Source organism: Poromitra crassiceps (assembly GCF_964638095.1).
Source record: "Poromitra crassiceps genome assembly, contig: HAP1_SCAFFOLD_510, whole genome shotgun sequence".
NCBI classification, from domain to species: Eukaryota; Metazoa; Chordata; class Actinopteri; order Beryciformes; family Melamphaidae; genus Poromitra; species Poromitra crassiceps.
In genome coordinates, this window is record NW_028151898.1 from 47,288 (window position 1) to 65,581 (window position 18,294).

The 18,294-nt window shown below is 50.6% G+C and overlaps 1 pseudogene across 1 annotated transcript in view; it reads left to right on the forward strand.

Moving 5' to 3' along the window:
* The window catches only part of LOC310771308 (activin receptor type-2B-like), a 33,457-nt pseudogene extending 15,400 nt beyond the window's left edge, over positions 1–18,057 (forward strand). Inside the window, exons 7-10 of the transcript in view lie at positions 1,457–1,571; positions 2,384–2,520; positions 3,041–3,171; positions 17,815–18,057. The product of the transcript in view is annotated as an activin receptor type-2B-like (transcript). The remainder of the gene's footprint in view (positions 1–1,456; positions 1,572–2,383; positions 2,521–3,040; positions 3,172–17,814) is intronic.
* Positions 18,058–18,294: the final 237 nt, after the last annotated feature.

Here is an 18,294-nt window from a genome sequence, read left to right on the forward strand (position 1 = left end):
GTCTGAATCACAAGTCAGCGTTTCTGGCTTTCGTTGCGGCAAGCCTCTGATTGGCTGGGCTGTAACGGAAGTCCGGCTGTCTGCGTGCATTGGTGCATCGTTCAAAATGTACCGCCCCACGAGTTGCCTCACGCAAATAAGGAGGTCCGTGGTTGGTTAATTCATGTCTGACACGCATTTTGTTTTGGTCTTAGGGAGCGCTCTTTCACCACTTTTAAAGTCGAAGTGAACCGGAGGCGAATGCAATAGCACGAGCGTCAGAGACTGAAAACAAATTGAGAGGCGGACCATATACGTGTCGATGATTTGATCTGACAATTCTGTCGACTGGCTTTGGCATTGGTCAATCATGGCATGTTCCACCCCCAAATCGAGTGGGATTCAGCGTGTTGTCGTGCTACGCGAGTGGGATCCGCGGAGTACCAGGCAGCCACTTGCTTCGTGTGGAGCGAGCGGACAATCTGATGCATGGGTGCTGCCCGCCCGCCTGAAATCTCCGAGGGGAGACCCCTGACTACCACACTCTCAAGCGCGCGCCTTTTACGCTATTTCTGTAAATACGATATTCCTGGAATGCGCGTTTTAACGAGCCAGTTACATTTCTTTGCATTCTTAGAGATGATAGTTTTTGTTTTTTGTTCATGTTTCATGCAATTGGCCAAGTTAATAGTTAGCTTATGGGATAGGAATTCTGTCAGATGACAGGCACTAGGCGCCATTTTCTACTTCATTTGGAAGAGAAAATTATCCTGAAATGAAGATTTGATTGACAGCTGCATGTCGTGATATGATTGGTTGAAATGGGGTAGAAATTTGATAGTACTAGGTGACGTCAGCAAACTGTAGATTAGTGTTATCAATGAAATCTTGAAAAATGAACTTTTGATGTGAAAAAGTGTGAAAAACTAAAGGAATTAGATTTTTGTGATTTGTTTTGCATACATCATTAAATAGGTGCACTGCATACCCAGGTATTTGAAGTAAAAGAAAAGAAAAGTAATTTTTGGGTTCAGCTCGACTTTAAGGGTTGCGCACCAGACGTAGATATCTCTCTATGGCTGGATACTGCGAGACTAGGGTTAGCTAATGTCACCTCTGATTGGCTCTGAGTTTGAAATTGGCTATAGAGACCAAAACCGTTTTTTGACACACACATTTATTTCTGCTATAAAGTTCATCAGTGACATCATCAGTGATGTCATAGACATGACATCAGTGAAGTCATAAATCCCATAACATGTTGCGCCCATGGTGCATCGTCTCCAGCGTCTCCACCCTAGCACGCACGCCAGATTGCTGCTTATCACAAAATGAGGCAGCTCCTTGCATGTGTGTCCTATTTACACCACAACAAATATACAAGCTAAAAGTCATTTACAAGCTTGACTAGTAACCATAGCAACCCCATCTCTCTCCCCCCTCTCTCTCTCTCTCTCTCTACCTCTTCAACCCTCAGGGATTTTAAGAGTAAGAATGTGATGTTGCGGTTGGACCTGACGGCGGTGATTGGAGACTTCGGCCTGGCGGTTTGCTTCGAACCGGGAAAACCGCCGGGAGACACACACGGACAGGTGTGTGTGTGTCTGTGTGTGTGTGTGTGTGTGTGTGTGTGTGTCTGAACTCAACTCATCCACCACTGATGTGTAGCACCGACCTGGGTGGTGCACGGCAGCCCGTTAGTGCCAGAACGCTCACTACACATCAGCTATCACGGTGGAGAGTTGAGGGCTGAACGAGCCAATTAAGTACCAAGGGATGATTAGGTGGCCAAGATGGGTGGGAAGGCCTGTGTAGGAATTTAGCCCCGGCACCGGGGTCACACCCCCCAGGGCACCGGGGTCACACCCCCCATGGGGGTCACACCCCCCAGGGCACCGGGGTCACACCCCCCAGGGCACCGGGGTCACACCCCACAGGGCACCGGGGTTACACCCTCCAGTCATCGGGGTTACACCCCCCAGTGCACCCTGGTTACTCCCCACAGGGCACCGGGGTTACACCCTCCAGTCACCGGGGTTACACCCCCCAGGGCACCGGGGTTACACCCCCAGTGCACCCTGGTTACTCTCCACAGGGCACCGGGGTTACACACCCTCCAGTCACCGGGGTTACACCCCCCAGTGCACCCTGGTTACTCCCCACAGGGCACCGGGGTTACACCCCCCAGGGCACCGGGGTTACTCCCCCAGCGCACCGGGGTTACACCCCAGAGGTTACTCCCCCCAGGGCACCGTGGTTACACCTCCCAGGGCACCGGGGTCACTCTAAAATGTGTGTGTGTGTGTGTGTGTGTGTGTGTGTGTGTGTGTGTGTGTGTGTGTGTGTGTGTGTGTGTGTGTGTGTGTGCATGCGTGCGTGCGTGCGTGCGTGCGTGTGTGTGCAGGTGGGGACCAGGCGTTACATGGCCCCAGAAGTTTTGGAAGGAGCGATAAACTTCCAGAGAGACGCCTTCCTCCGCATCGACATGTATAGCCTGGGCCTGGTTGTGGGAGCTGGTGTCCCGCTGCAAGGCTGCTGACGGTAACACACACGGACGGACACACACACCCACACACTATACACACACACACACACACTATACACAAGCCTAAAAGCATTAACAAGAGAACAAGTATTACAGGGTAAAAATAATAAACAGTAGGAAGAACAATAAAATCCAGAAGGTCACAGTGCAAAATTAATAGCAGCAACTCAAGCAAAAATACAATATTTTTACGTATGCATATTTTTTCAATAATTGAATCTACCTGTCTCAACGCACTTTTCCTGTTGATGCTGCATCATAGTAAAAGCCTTCCACTGACAAACTAGCAGAAGGCTACTAGCTCGATTGGTCGATATCGAGCTATTAATGGTCCACAAGAATATCAAACACAGGATCCACTGAGCTTTCTGACACAGACATATACTGTGTGTGTGTGTGTGTGTGTGTGTGTGTGTGTGTGTGTGTGTGTGTGTGTGTGTGTGTGTGTGTGTGTGTGTGTGTGTGTGTGTGTGTGTGTGTGTGCGTGCGTGCGTGCGTGCGTGCTCATGGGTGTAGGTCCGGTGGGTGAGTACATGCTGCCATTCGAAGAGGAGATCGGTCCGCACGCATCTCTGGAGGACCTGCAGGAGGTCGTCGTCCACAAGAAGATGAGACCCGTCTTCAAAGACTGCTGGCTCAAACACACTGTGAGTACACGCACACACACTCACACACACACACACACATGCGCACACACACACACACACACACACACACACACACACACACACACACACACACACACACACACACACACAAACATTCAGAAGACCCCACACCTAATTGGAAGTTCAAATAAAAAAAATTGAATCATCAATTTACAAAGATGTACTCCTGGCACGCTACAAGCGCCAGTACACTTCCTTCCCTGCAGATTTTCATGACTTTGACTGTTGATACATTTTCAAATTGACCAATATAATATTATATATGACCAATATATGATAATATGAATATAATGTTATACTGGAAGATATGTAGGCTGCAACTAAATAGTGCTCAAATATATCGACATTAGATGGACTAAATGATGTCCAACAACAAAAATACGACTTCCCAGTGCGCACGCATTCACACACAGATTTAACTCACTCACTACGTTTACATGCACACAATATCCCAGTATTATTCCGAAAATGAAAATATTCTGAATTTCATAAGGGTCATGTAAGCAGCATTGTGGTTGGATTTTCCGATTTTGACCTTTTTCAGAATTTAACATTTTCCGATTAAGACGTGGGATATGCCGATAGTATTCGGGTTGTAGGAGGAGTCTTTAGATCATGTATACAGCGCATTCGGAATATGCGTCTCAATTGAGGTTTTTACCGCAGTTTGCGATGCACGTGGATCTCGTTTGTTTGCAGTCAGCTGTGTGCTTTACAAACCAAACCAACTAGCCAGAGATGCATGCACAAAAGAAAAGGAGAAACACGCCTAATACAGCCTAATTTCAACCATTATGAAAGACTTGGATATCACCAGGTTCTAACATAGCCTAATTTCAACCATTATGAAAGACTTGGATATCACCAGGTTCTAACATAGCCTACTTTTAACCATTATAAAAGACTTGGATATCACCAGGTTCTAACACAGCCTAATTTCAACCATTATGAAAGCCTTGGATATCACCAGGTTCTAACATAGCCTACTTTTAACCATTATAAAAGACTTGGATATCACCAGGTTCTAACACAGCCTAATTTCAACCATTATGAAAGACTTGGATATCACCAGGTTCTAACATAGCCTACTTTTAACCATTATAAAAGACTTGGATATCACCAGGTTCTAACACAGCCTAATTTCAACCATTATGAAAGACTTGGATATCACCAGGTTCTAACATAGCCTACTTTCAACCATTATGAAAGACTTGGATATCACCAGGTTCTAACATAGCCTACTTTTAACCATTATGAAAGATTTGGATATCACCAGGTTCTAACGTAACCATTATGAAAGACTTGGATATCACCATGTTCTAACATAGCCATTATGAAAGACTTATTTGAAAGGTTCTTTTTAGCGACAAACCCAGATGACGCTGGTATAGGAATTAGAGGTCGACCGATATTGCTTTTTCAATGGCCGATGCCGATGCATCAATGGTCCGCCCGGGCCGCAGCAATGGGCCCCTAGCACAACGACCTCACAAGGTTCCTCCTCAGCCAAGTCACTGGGGCAATCCATGTGGCGATCCATGTGTGGATTGCCACCATATGGTGGAAAGGTTTTCTTGCGTTCACTGGGGGTGAGGGGGTGCCGCTGTGTCTCGGCCTGGCCTTCCCTCCCACGCCTTATGTGGGCGGGGGCCGGGTCGGGGGGCATCGGTGCTCTTCATCACTGGTCGAGGGCTGCCGGTTGGTTTAGAACAGCTTAGGTAGGCGATAGATTAGCTACAGCCTAAGGCTGACCTGTTATAGTGTTCAGGCTAAAATCAGACTAGAGCAGGGTAGGATAGGCCAGATTAGGCTGTAGATTAGCTAGATACTATGTCCCAGTTAGCTCTGGTTAATGCTTAGAGTAGTCAGTTGTCTGATCTTCTCCCCCCCCCCCCCCCCTCTCTCTTTCCCCCTTCCCCCGCTTCTTCCCTTCTTCCCCCTTCCTGTTCTCCTCTCTTTCCATGCTCTTTCCTCCCCCACATCCCACCGCCCCCCCCTCCCTTCTCCTGCTCTCTCCTCCTTCTCCCCCCCTCTGCTCCTTCTCCTCTTCTCCCCTATTTTCCTGAATCCCTGCCACTTCCTGCTCTCCCTTCTCTCACATTCCCCCTGCTCTCCTTCCCCTGCACCCTCCCACCTCTCCTTCTCTGCCTCTCTCCTCCTCTCTGTCCTCCCCCCTCTCTCACATTCCCCCTGCTCTCCTTCCCCTGCACCCTCCCACCTCTCCTTCTCTGTTCTCTCCTCCTCCACATTTCCCATTTTCTCCCCACCCTCGCCCTAATCCGGGCCCGTATCCTACTCCCTCCCTCCACCCTAGACCCTACCTCTACTCTACCTCCCCTGTACCCTTCCACCTCTCCTTCTCTGTTCTCTCCTCCTCTCTGTCCTCTCCCCTCTCTCACATTCCCGCTGCTCTCCTTCCCCTGCGCCCTCCCACCTCTCCTTCTCTGTTCTCTCCTCCTCTCTGCCCTCTCCTCCCTCTCACATTCCCCCTGCTCTCCCTCCCCTGCACCCTCCCACCTCTCCTTCTCTGTTCTCTCCTCCTCCACATTTCCCATTTCTCCCCACCCTCGCCCTAATCCGGGCCCGTATCCTACTCCCTCCCCTCCCCCAACCCTAGACCCTACCCCTACCCTGGCTCTCCCTCCCCTGCACCCTCATCTCTCCTCCTCTGTTCTCTCCTCCTCCACATTTCCTATTTTCTCCCCACCTCCCCCCTCTCCTCCCTCCTCCCTCTCCCTCCCTCCTCCACTCTCCTGCTTTCTTCAAATGTTCAAATGTTATCTTTATTCTGTATATTCTTGTTACTGTGTGTTAGCTAGAATCAGCTAGACATACTTTCTGTGAAGCCCTCTGAGACATGCTTGTGAATTAGGGCTATATAAATAAACTTGAGTTGACTTGACTTGATGCCGATCTTTAGAGAGCACGGCGGCCGATGGCCGATATATAATGGCGATTATTATAATTTTTTTCATTCGATAAAATACGATTAAAATAAACTCCTCAAAAAAAGTTTGGAAACGTTATTTCGCTCGATTATTTCTCCCCTTTAATAATACCAATTGGTATTGTATTTTATATAGTTGGAAAGCCTGATTAGTCACCTTTACAACGGGGTACAACTTGTAAGGATTGTGCATTCGTGGAATGAGAAACACACAGCTAAACGTGTGGGTAGCGCCCCCAAAAAATGTGCAATATTCTTCTGTTGATATTTTTTTTTAAAGACATTATCCATTCATGTACATTGAAAATCGAATATAACATTATACTGTAGGCCTACATCTAATATAAGATGTTATCTTAGCCAGTACAGTAACATGTTTCTGATTATTCTTTTTATTAAATAGAAAAATACATTGGGTTATGCGGTATAGATTTCAGTAGTGACTGGTAGGCTATAGCGAGAGAGCAGTATGTCAGAGAACTCATTCATGCACTGTTCTATACATTAACAATAATAATAATAATAATAATGTAACTGTTTAGATTTGCTGTCATTTGATGGGAGAAGTGTGTTTGCAGAAGATGATGGTGACTGAGGAAACGTAACGTTACAGTAGGCTCATGGGTGCATGAGAAGACTCACATTCCTAGCTTTCAAAGCTCAATAGCCTATATACTCTCACTAACTCTTATACGTTTACTGTCTGTAACGCTATGATTGCAGCCAGGGGGGATGCATGTAGCCTACTGTGCTCGGGTTGATAATGACAACATAACGTAGACGCAAGCCAGTCCAATCGTCCATTTGCGACGAGTCAATCCAACATTATTTACAGCAGGTTGCATGAGCTCAAAACTTTTTCACGCATTAAATAACAACTGTCCCAAGACATGTTTTCGTATTGTAGCATTGCGGTGTGGCTAACAAGCTAGCAGAAAGTAGGCAGGAGACAGACATTCACTTTAGCTCAGCCGAGCATATTTAATACCTGCCGCAGCGTACAGTCTAACCCCGGAGTTGGAGGTGTGCCGGGCGAACGTGACAGCTGGCCGGTAGCTGTCGTTAGCGTCAGACCCGCTTCTATCAGCTCACTTCCAGTTCAGCAGCTAACGTAGTGAACGTGCTCTCCTGTCAGACCGTTCACAACATCCTGGAGTCACACTCTAACTCTTCCCCGTATTTCCAACCCCGTTCCTATCCGGCCAATACCCGTACGGACACACCTCCCTCCAACAGAACCTCCGAACACAGTAACGTCCTTCCCACTCCTCCCCAATTCCCCAAGTCCATCTCCCCGCGTTACATTGCCCCCCCTTTTCAATACTCCTCGCCCCCGAGGAGATCCACCTCATAGTCCCCTAAACGCGGGGGAGGCCTCCTCCTTCTCCTGGGCCTGGCCCTCCTTGAAGTTCCCTCCCCCCCAGTGTCCACTTCCCCCGTCCCCGCTCCCAGACCCGTACTCGGACTGTCCACTTGCAACGGCTCCGGGGCCGCTTGCAGACCCCCCGGGGACTGTTGAGGCGGCAGTTGACCCCCCTCCCCCGGTGATTGTGGCGGCGTCCTGTTTGGCCTCCCATCAGCAGCCTGGCCCGTCCCTCGGTACGGCGCCAGACGATCGCGGTGCAGCACCACCACCCGCCCCCGCGGAGCCATCTTCGTCCTGTAGGTCACCTCCCCCATCCGTTCCAACACACAGCACGGCCCGACCCAGTGGCTTTGCAACTTGGGTGATTTCCCCTTCGTCCTCTTCGGCCCATATACCCACACTAAGTCCCCTGCCCGGAAATGCGTTCCCTTAGTGTGCAGGTCATATCCTCTCTTCTGCCGCACTCCAGCCATCTCCGCTTGCTTCCTAGCAAACTCGTGCGCCACTTCCAATCTCCCCTTCAGCTGAGACGCATACTCCACGCCTGCGGGCACCTGAGGCGCGTCCGGCGGCTGTCCATATGCCAACGCTGGCGGCGTTCTGAGTTCTCTCCCCAGCATCAGCAGGGCGGGGGTACATCCTGTAGTCTCCTGGGTTGCCGAGCGACATGCCAGAAGGACCAGCGGCAGCTGTAAGTCCCAGTCTTTCTGATCTTTAGACACCACCAGGGCCAGCTGTACCCCCAGGGTGCGATTGAACCTTTCCACCAACCCGTCGCTCTGAGGGTGGAGTGGTGTCGTACGGGTCTTGTGTATGGACAACTGTCTGCACATCTCTGCAAACAGTTTCGCCTCAAAATTCCTCCCTTGATCCGAGTGTAGCTCAGTGGGGACCCCGAACCGACTGAACATCCCTTCAATCAGCACTTCACATACTGTAGCTGCCTCCTGATCAGGAACAGCATAGGCTTCGGGCCATTTTGTGAAATAGTCCATTGCCACTATAACGAACCGGCTACCCCGCGGGGTGCGAGGGAAAGGCCCGAGCACATCCACGGCCACTCTGTCCATAGGGGCCCCCACCCGATACTGCTGTAATGGAGCTCTGCTTCGTCCCGTGGGACCTTTGCGGGCCACACAGGGGTCACATTTCTGGCAGTATGCCTGCACATCCCTCCTGCAAGTGCTCCAATAGAATGTCTCTCTGACCTTATTGAGCGTTTTGTTCTCCCCGAAGTGTCCCACCCCCGGACGGCCGTGACTGAACTGCAGCACTTCTTCCTGCCGGCCCTTAGGCACCACCACCTGCCATTTCTCCCGGCCCGAACTCGGCTCCTTCCACCGCCTGCAGAGCACACCATCCTTCAGCGCCAACCCCTCCCATTGTGACCACAGCCCCCGTAATGAAGGACCTGCAGCTGCAATGTCGGGCCACCCAGGTCTCCGATTCTCCGCCAACCACCCCAGCACCACCCTCAGTTCCGGATCAGCGTCCTGTTCCCCGGCCCAGTGTATCGGGTCGTCAAGCCGCAGAGCCATACAGAGCTCTGCTCTCCCCTCCCTTGCATCCGCACGGTTGCAGTGAGAGCAGTCGGTCCCGCACGGCCGTCTCGAGAGCCCATCCGCGTTGGTATGGACGGTTCCTCTTCTGTGCTCAATAGAGAAGTTGTACTCCTGCAGCTTCTCTATCCACCTCGCCACTTGTCCCTCCGGCTCCTTGAAGGACATGAGCCACTTGAGCGATGCGTGGTCTGTCCGAACCGTGAAGTGGATCCCACACAAGTAGTACTTGAAATGCTTCACTGCGTCCACCACTGCCAGCAGCTCTCTCCGGGTCACACAGTAGTTCCGCTCTGCCTTATTGAATGCCCTGCTGTAATAAGCGATCACTCGTTCCCCCTCAGGGGTGACCTGGGCGAGCACCGCTCCCAGGGCATCTCTGCTCGCATCCGTATCCAACAGATACTCTCCATCAGGATCCGGAGTCGTCAGCACTGGGGATTGACACAGAGCGGCCTTGAGTGCGTCGAATGCCTGCTGTTGCTCGGGGCCCCACGTGAAGCGTACATGATCCTTGGTCAGGAAATTTAGGGGCGCCGCCACCGTCGAGAACCCCGGAATAAATCGTCTGTAGTAGGCCGCCAGACCCACAAACGACTTAACCTCCGATACACTTGTTGGCATTGGCCAGTCCCGAACCGCAGAAGTCTTCTTCTCCACTGTACTCACTCCCTCCCCGCTCAGCTTGTGGCCGAGGAAGATGAGCTCTCTGCGCAGGAACTTGCATTTCCCCGGGTTCAATTTTAACCCCGCCTGCTGTATCTTGGAGAAGGCCAGGCGAAGCGCCCCCAGAGCGGTGTGGAAGTCCGGTCCGTGTATCAGGACATCATCAAGGTAGATCTCTCTGTTCTGTGCGGGCACCTCAGCCAAAACTCTGTCCATAAGTCTTTCAAAGGTCGCTGGCGCGTTGCACAGCCCGAAAGGCATCACTGTGAATTGCCATAACCCCGAGCCTGTGGTGAAAGCTGTCTTGGGCCGGGCTGCCGCTGACAGTGGCACCTGCCAGTATCCGCTCTTTAGGTCCAACGACGAGAACCAAGCGGAGCCCCTTATTCCATCCAGTGCATCGTCGACTCGGGGTGGGGGGTAGGAGTCTTTGACGGTCACGTCATTCACTGGCCGGAAATCCACACAGAAACGCAAATCATCCACATCTTTCTTTGGCACCATGACTACCGGTGAGACCCATGCGCTGTTTGAGGGCTCAATCACTCCAGCCGCCCGCATTTCCTCCAAACACTTTTGTGCTGCTGCCTGCCTCTTCAGCGGGATACGTCGCGGCCGCTGTCTGATGGGGTGAGCCTTGTCCGTGTCTATGTCGTGCTCAATCAATTGCGTCCGGCCCAAGTCTGTGGGGGAGGTGGAGAAAACGGACCGATACTCCCAGAGCACATCGTGCAACTGCCGCTGCTCCATCTCCGAGAGTCCCTCTCTGTTCTGTTCCCACACTGTCTTTACGGCTTCCTCCCGGGGGTCGGGAGTGGGGGAAACCACCGCTCCGCACACGGCCACTGTCTCAGCCGCAGGAACTCCAATCGGTCGGTGCCTCCGCTGGGGTAGGGCCTCCCATGAGGGCTCTGCAGGGGTCTCCTCTTCTGGAGGGGACATATTGAGCCCCCCCTCATGTGTTTGGTCCCTCATCAGAGCATCGTGCTCCCCCACCGGCTGCAACGGCCTTTCCTTTATATCCGCTACGTGCTCTGTCTGTGCTTCCCCCGGACACGCCCCCATTGAGGCTGACTCTCTTAAATCCCCGTCATCCCCCGTTTCTGCGTCCCGGGGCCCCCCCCCACAACATAGGCAGTGGTGTGCCGCCTTTAAATGTCACTGTCCCCCGTGGCCAATCTACCACCCCCCCATTAACCTTCATGAAATCAAACCCCAGAATGCACTGTTCACGGATATCGGCCACCCACATGCGACATGGAAAACTCTGTTCCCCTACCTGCACCACCACTGCATGCTGACCCAGTGTGAGAGCCCTGTCCCCTGTCGCTGTGAGGAAGGGGCGGACATTAGGATTTACTTGCAGCTCCTCCCCTAAAAGATCTGTGCGAATGAATGTTCCCGAGGACCCGGAGTCCACTAAGGCCATAACATGCCTCCCGTTGATTGAAGCCTTCACCCTTGCTACTTCAGGCCCTTGAGGGGCCCCTGCAGGGCTGTATTACTGAACGGGCCTACCGGGCCCAGGCCCAGGGGCCCGAGAGCTCCCGGGGCCCATGAGCTAGAGTCTCTTCGCAGGCCGCCACAGGCGGCCTGCGAAGAGACTCTAACTGATGGGGCTCCTGAGCTCACTTCACAGCTGAGACTCTAGCTCATACATGGGCAACATACGCCCGCAGGCCGTATGCGGCCCGCGGGCGCCCCCTGTGTGGCCCGCGATGGAATTGCATATTTTTTTTTTTTTTTTTTTTTTTACAGTGCAACATGCAATATACCCACTGAATAAGTGTCCAAATGTTCATGTCATTCTGGGCAATACTCTTCTGTTATAGCATTTCAGTCTGAAATATGGAATATCTTTCAATAATATTTATGACTAAAACGGTTTAAAGTAATCTCATGTGTAAGAAATGACTGTTCTACATTGAAGTAGAAATTTTTATAATTAACTTGTTGGTTTTGGATTTATTTAGCTTCAAGAGTGCATTTTTGTTCTTGTGTGACCCTCAACACAGGCTTTGAGAATCCCGGGCCACTTACTGATACTTATGCTTAAATTAACCCACTCATATTCTGGTTTATTTCAAGAAAAACATTTTGGCTAGTGGAAATTCTAATTGGCTGGTAACTTTAAAATCTAGCAGCCATATTGGCAGGTGGTGAAAAAAGTTAATTTCAAGCCCTGCAGGGAGAGCAGGTGGTGACATAGGAGTGAGTGAGGAAAAGGATCAAATATTGGTGGTTAAGACTGAATAATGACATCACAATTGTTAATTTAAAATTAGTTATTCCTCTAAACCTGGCTTCAAATGCCCCAAATTTTTCGTGCTGGCGCCGTTCAGCCCTCAGCAAAATCTGGTAGCGAGGACATTTTTTGTGGCCCTCTCTATCATCAAAGTTGCCCATCCATGGGTTACGGCATGACAATATTTGTTCGGTCCCCGGCAACAATCTGGGTTTCTCATGTGGCCCCCCATGAAAAATAGTTGCCCACCCCTGCTCTAGCTTATCGGTGCCCAAATTCTTTCCCATGAAGGGCCAAAACTCAATCTGGGTGGAGGGCCGAGGGCCAAAAATAAACGTTGTGGAATTACATTAAAATGTATTGTGTTTTATAGAAAATTAACATTCTAAATCTAAAATAACATTTCAATATAATAATCTACTTTTTATCTGTTTGGTAATTGTAATAATTTGCAATTGGTTATATATATTTAAAAAAAAAACATCTGCATTTGTGGGGAGCTTAAACATTTAATCAGTAAACACCCAGTTAAAAACAGTTGTATTTTCCACCTTTGTAATCAAGAGAGAAATTTGACTTAATTCACAACTTGAAAAATCCTCAAGGTACTTTGAAAATCAGCTTTATTGTCCATCTTTTGTAAACAATTTGCCATGACAATTTGCAGGGATGCAATCTCAGGAGTGAACACAGTATATCCGCAGCCACATTCAGACACTGTTTCACAAAGTCACCACATGAAAAAGCGTGTCCACCCTTTGCAATCAGTGCAGATATCTGATAACTTGCCCGAGTTGCATTCTGGATTAAAAAAATCGGGGCAATTTTATTTTTATTTTTTTTTCCCGCTGTGAGGGGGGGCCCGTGAGGGGGGCAGGCCCAGGGGCCCGTGAAGTCATAATCCGTCTAAGGGCCCCTGTGCACTCTTCAGCCAGACAGTTGTTAAGGCCCGGCGACGGCAGAGAATGTGTCAGGTCCGGGGCGGAGTAACCTCTTCCTACTCCGCCCCCCTCTCGTTTCCCGGCAGGTGCTCCCGCTGGAGTCTGGAGTCCATGGCTAAGGGGCAGTTGTATTGGATGTGCCCCTTCTCACCACATCGCCAACAGACACGGTCCTGTGCCTCTGTCCAGCCACGCTGCGATTCTCCGTCCGTTCTGGGGTTTTGAGGGAACTGTGCCTGTGCAGAGGGTCTAGCTGGGGGAAACAGTGATTCTCCGTCCGTCCTGAGGGCTTGAGGGAACCGTGCCTGTGCAGGGGGTCTAGCAGGGAAAAACTGTGATTCTCCGTCCGTCCTGAGGCTTTTAGGGAACCGTGCCTGTGCAGGGGGTCTAGGTGGGGGCAACTGCTGGGGTCTCCTAACCCGTCCTTCAGTGAGTACCTGCTCCACTTCCTGTGCGCGCTCCAATGCGCTATCCCACGAGGGAGGGTTGCTGAGGCGAACCTGCTCCCGCAGTCTGTCAGGGGTCAGTCCACTGATAAAAGCCTCTTTGGCTAGGATGAAACGGTGTTCCTCGCTGAACTCTGGGAATGCCTTACGGGCCAGGTGGCGTAGATCAGCTGCATACACGCCCAGCCTCTCTCCATCCCCGCGTCTCCTCTCGTTGAATTGTTGGCGGGCAGCAGATTTGGATGTAGGCTCCCCAAACTGTCGCTCTATTGCCTTCGCTATTGCCTGGGGGTTGGCCAACTCCGTCTCAGAGAGATCCAACAGGACCCGTCTCCCCTCCCCCTCCAGGGCTGCAGCCAACTGAACCGCGCTCTCAGCCTCGCTCCACCGGTTAGCCCTGGCTATGAGCCGGAATTGTGTCCAGTATGTCTCCCACCCAGGACCACCATCATAACGACCCACTCTCACTGTGTCCCCCCCCCGATAGGGCGCTGCGGCGGTGGTCGGAATCATCCCGGCCAGAGCCCCCGCCAGCGCACTGGTGAATGCACTAGTCAACATCGTAGTGTTGTCTGTCTGCCCGTTGTGGGAACAGGCAGGCTGGTTAGGCGGAGGAACGGTGTAGCTCACATTGACAGTCTCAGGGCCCCCAGCTCGGCTAACAACCGGGCTATAAAACACAGGCTGCACGGGTGTGCTGTGAATATTAAAGCCGCCAGGCCTCCCCCCCGCACCATATCTCACCCCCCCCGAATGTCCAAACATACCCCCCTCATGTCCATTCTCTGCATCCCCGTTATCATTCGCTCGAGAAGCTCCTCTCCGCTCCCCTACCTCCACACTCCACCCCTCTGCACGTAGCTCCTCTGTCCATTCCTCCTCTTCACCCCGCTCCAGGCCAGCCGGCCGTGATGCATCCAGCAGCTTCACTCTGGGTTCTGGTTGAACAGATGACGGTACTCCATATCCCGCCATGCTTTCTTCTCTCCTCTTCTATCTTTTATCTCCTCTTCTTCTCTTTGCTTATATTTATTATCTTCGTTTTTATTTTTTTATTTTTTTATTATTATTATTATTTTTTCTTCTTCCTCTTTCACCCTCTCTCAGCCACTGGTTGCGTGGCTAGGGAAGAGAAAAAAAAATCACACCTCGTTCTTTCTCCTCCAATTTACTGATACTTTCTTTTTCTTCCTCTCTTTTCTTTCTTTCTTCTTAAATGTTCGTTTTTCTTTAACACTCCCTCGTCCTTATCTGCTTTCTGTTAGCCACAGGCGACGTGTGTAAAAAATCCACACCTCTGGCACCAATGTAGCATTGCGGTGTGGCTAACAAGCTAGCAGAAAGTAGGCAGGAGACAGACATTCACTTTAGCTCAGCCGAGCATATTTAATACCTGCCGCAGCGTACAGTCTAACCCCGGAGTTGGAGGTGTGCCGGGCGAACGTGACAGCTGGCCGGTAGCTGTCGTTAGCGTCAGACCCGCTTCTATCAGCTCACTTCCAGTTCAGCAGCTAACGTAGTGAACGTGCTCTCCTGTCAGACCGTTCACAACATCCTGGAGTCACACTCTAACTCTTCCCCGTATTTCCAACCCCGTTCCTATCCGGCCAATACCCGTACGGACACACCTCCCTCCAACAGAACCTCCGAACACAGTAACGTCCTTCCCACTCCTCCCCAATTCCCCAAGTCCATCTCCCCGCGTTACAGTATGTTACGTTTGTATGAACGTTTGACAGGCTCGGGTAGACTGTAGGAGGAATGCTACGCTATCTCATTAAACAGTAAACACACACGCGAGCGCGCACACACACACACACACACACACACACACACACACACACACACGGAGCTATTTAGCCTACTACTAGGAAGCTGTTCCTTCAGCAAAACACTGTTGACAGTAGCGTTAACGCTAGCTTTTGGACTCCCCCTTGTTGAATCTCTAACCACATTAATGCAACCTGCTGTAAATGTTGGAATGACTCGTCGCTTGAGACAAGTTGATCTGGCTTGCGTCTGGTTGTTTCACACTTTCTAATGACATGCGTCCCCCCGCAAATTGCGGACCGCAATCAATGTTAACGTTACAGACAGTAAACTTATAAGAGTGAGTGAGAGTATATGTTGAGCTTTGAAAGCTAGGAGTGGGAATCTTACCGTAGTTTTCTTAGTTTAAGATCTAGCAAGCATGTATCAGAGTGAGGACTCCACACTCCTTCTTTGAACAGACACCGCAGCAAAGCCAAGGAAGGGGGAGGGGTGAAAGGGGAGGGGTGAGCAGCCACACTGTAAACACTTGTAAACCGGCCTTTCTCCGTGGAGTTTAACACTACAATGTTAGTTTCTTCCAGATAGGAACCCCCGCTAAATAATAATAATAACAATAACAATAATAAAAAAAAAAAAAAATAATAATAATAATAATAATAATAGTAATAAAAAATCGGCCTTGTGAGCAAGGCAGAGGCCGATGCCGATTAATTAAAAATGCCAATAATCGGCCCCAATTAATCGGCCGGCCGATTGTAAATGTGTATAGACGGTTTTCACCAGCTACAACCCCACAGCATTTCCTTTTTCTCAGCTTCTTCTTCTGTGTTTGATGGCGGTTGGCATCCTTAAATGTTACATTACTGCAACCTGAATTGTATCATCTTCACAGCTAACTATTTACAGTGTCCACTTTCTCAGCTGTTCAGGGGAAAACACTGACATAGCCTAGTTCTATTTCTTTTTTTCTTTTTTTTAATGTAAAGATAGGCCTATGTGTGCAATAACGTACTGATAGTCAGCTTACTCTGTAACATGTAGCTTTTATTAGCCTCTCAGGCTAGCTCCGGACCAGACAACAACGCTTCCTACTACCCAGCGTGTGCACATCTTTCCGACAGGGGTGGTTGCTATGGCAACTATCAACAACAACAACAACAACTACAATTCAATTCAAAATACATACTACAGCATGCGCTGGGACGCGTCATCAGTGATGGGGTCGTAAGATGTCGTAAGATGTCTCGGGTCTATCGAACATCATACACCCTCGCCCAGTAGACCCAGCCGAGGCCGATTAAGACCCCGACCCGCATCCCGGAAGCAGCCGCTCACGGATCAGCCTTCCTACTCTGTCTGCAACATTGCCCGTGGAAGGGTTGATCATGCCCAATCCGCTGCAATAGAGCTAGTGCTACACCGCAGCATTGAAAGACCCTTCGGTGCATGGAGGGCTAAGGCCCTGTGGGTGAATCCAGGCCACGCTCCTTCTTCGTCTCACCAGAACCTCCCTGGGGAAAAGCAATCCTACCATGCCGTACCATCATGGCGTACCATGGGCAAAGAGGATGCCTCAAGAAGGCCTGTGCGCTGCACGTCATTCACCTGCGCCAAGCACCTCGCTCTAGCCTGAAGGACCCCAGGCCGCGCCGATCTTAACACAGCTTTTCAGGAGGCTGATCCGTAGCATTTGTGGATTTCTCCCTCACGAGAGAGCCAGGCTGGGGTGCTAAACCCATCCCGTACCGGGTGCCGTCTCTCCGACCGTCAACTGTCTCTCCAGCTTGTCACCTACTACTACTAACTACTACGATACATAAAGACCGAAATAGGCTAACGCTACCTTGTTACTGTGTCTGTCGGAGACACGGCCTAACGTTAACATTTAATATGAGCACAATATCAGCCTGCGCTCAGCTATGTATACAGGAAGTAAACCAGATATCCAGGTGGGTTGTGATGGTTGTTATTGTTGTCAAGTTAAAACCGTCTATAGGTTCATGCAGTGTAACTGTATCACCCACCCAGCGATTTACTATGAAAGTAACGTAACTTAACACAATGACCATTGTAAAACTGTGATGGTGATCTGAGAACTGGGTTAGAAAAACGATACACTGACTCAACCAGGCTGCTCATACCTTGGCTTTTGCTGAAACAACACCCCCAAAGTAGTAACCAACTGATTTTCTCTCCTCCCCTCTGTCTCTCTCTCCCTCTGTGTGTCTCTCTCTCTTCCTCCCTCTCCCTCTCCTCCCCTATCTCTCCTCTCTATCTCTCCCTCCCTCCCTCTCCCTCCCTCCCTCTCTCTCCCTCTCTCTCTCTCTCCTCTCTCTCTCTCCCTCTCTCTCTCTCCCTCCCTCCCTCCCTCTCCCTCTCTCTCTCTCCCTCTCTCTATCTCTCCCTCCCTCTCCCTCCCTCCCTCTCTCCCTCTCCCTCCCTCCCTCTCTCTCTCCCTCTCTCTATCTCTCTCTCCCTCCCTCTCCCTCCCTCCCTCTCTCTCCCTCTCTCTCTCTCCCTCCCTCCCTCCCTCTCCCTCCCTCCCTCTCTCTCCTCCCTCTCTCTCTCCCCCCTCTCTCTCTCCCTCCCTCCCTCTCTCTCCCTCCCTCTCCCTCCCTCCCTCTCTCTCTCTCCCTCTCCCTCTCTCTCCTCCCGCTCTCTCTCCCCCTCTCCTCTCAGGGTCTGTCTCAGATGTGTGAGACAGTGGAGGAGTGTTGGGATCACGACGCCGAGGCTCGTCTGTCTGCGGGCTGCGTGCAGGAGAGGATCTGTCAGATCCGCCGCTTAGTCGCGCCCCCACGCCTAGTCACGCCCCCCGTGGCCACCCCCACCTCTGACCATCACGCCCTGCTGGTCAACATGGGCACGCCCGTTTCCATGGTGACCAATGTGGACCCGCCCCCCAAAGAGTCCAGTCTATGAGGAGGGGAAAATTGTACAAAAAAAAAAAAAAAAAAAAAAAAGACAAAAAAAAGTAAGAAAGCCGGAAAGAAAGGTGGTTGGCGTTACCGACGACGACACGCTGCCAACTCTGAAAACTACCGAATGACACACTCTAACTCACACATGCACACATACATGCACACACATGTACACACACCAAGGTTATTATAGTTTTTCATTTTTCTTCTTTTTTCCCCAATTTCATTTTAGTTTCAA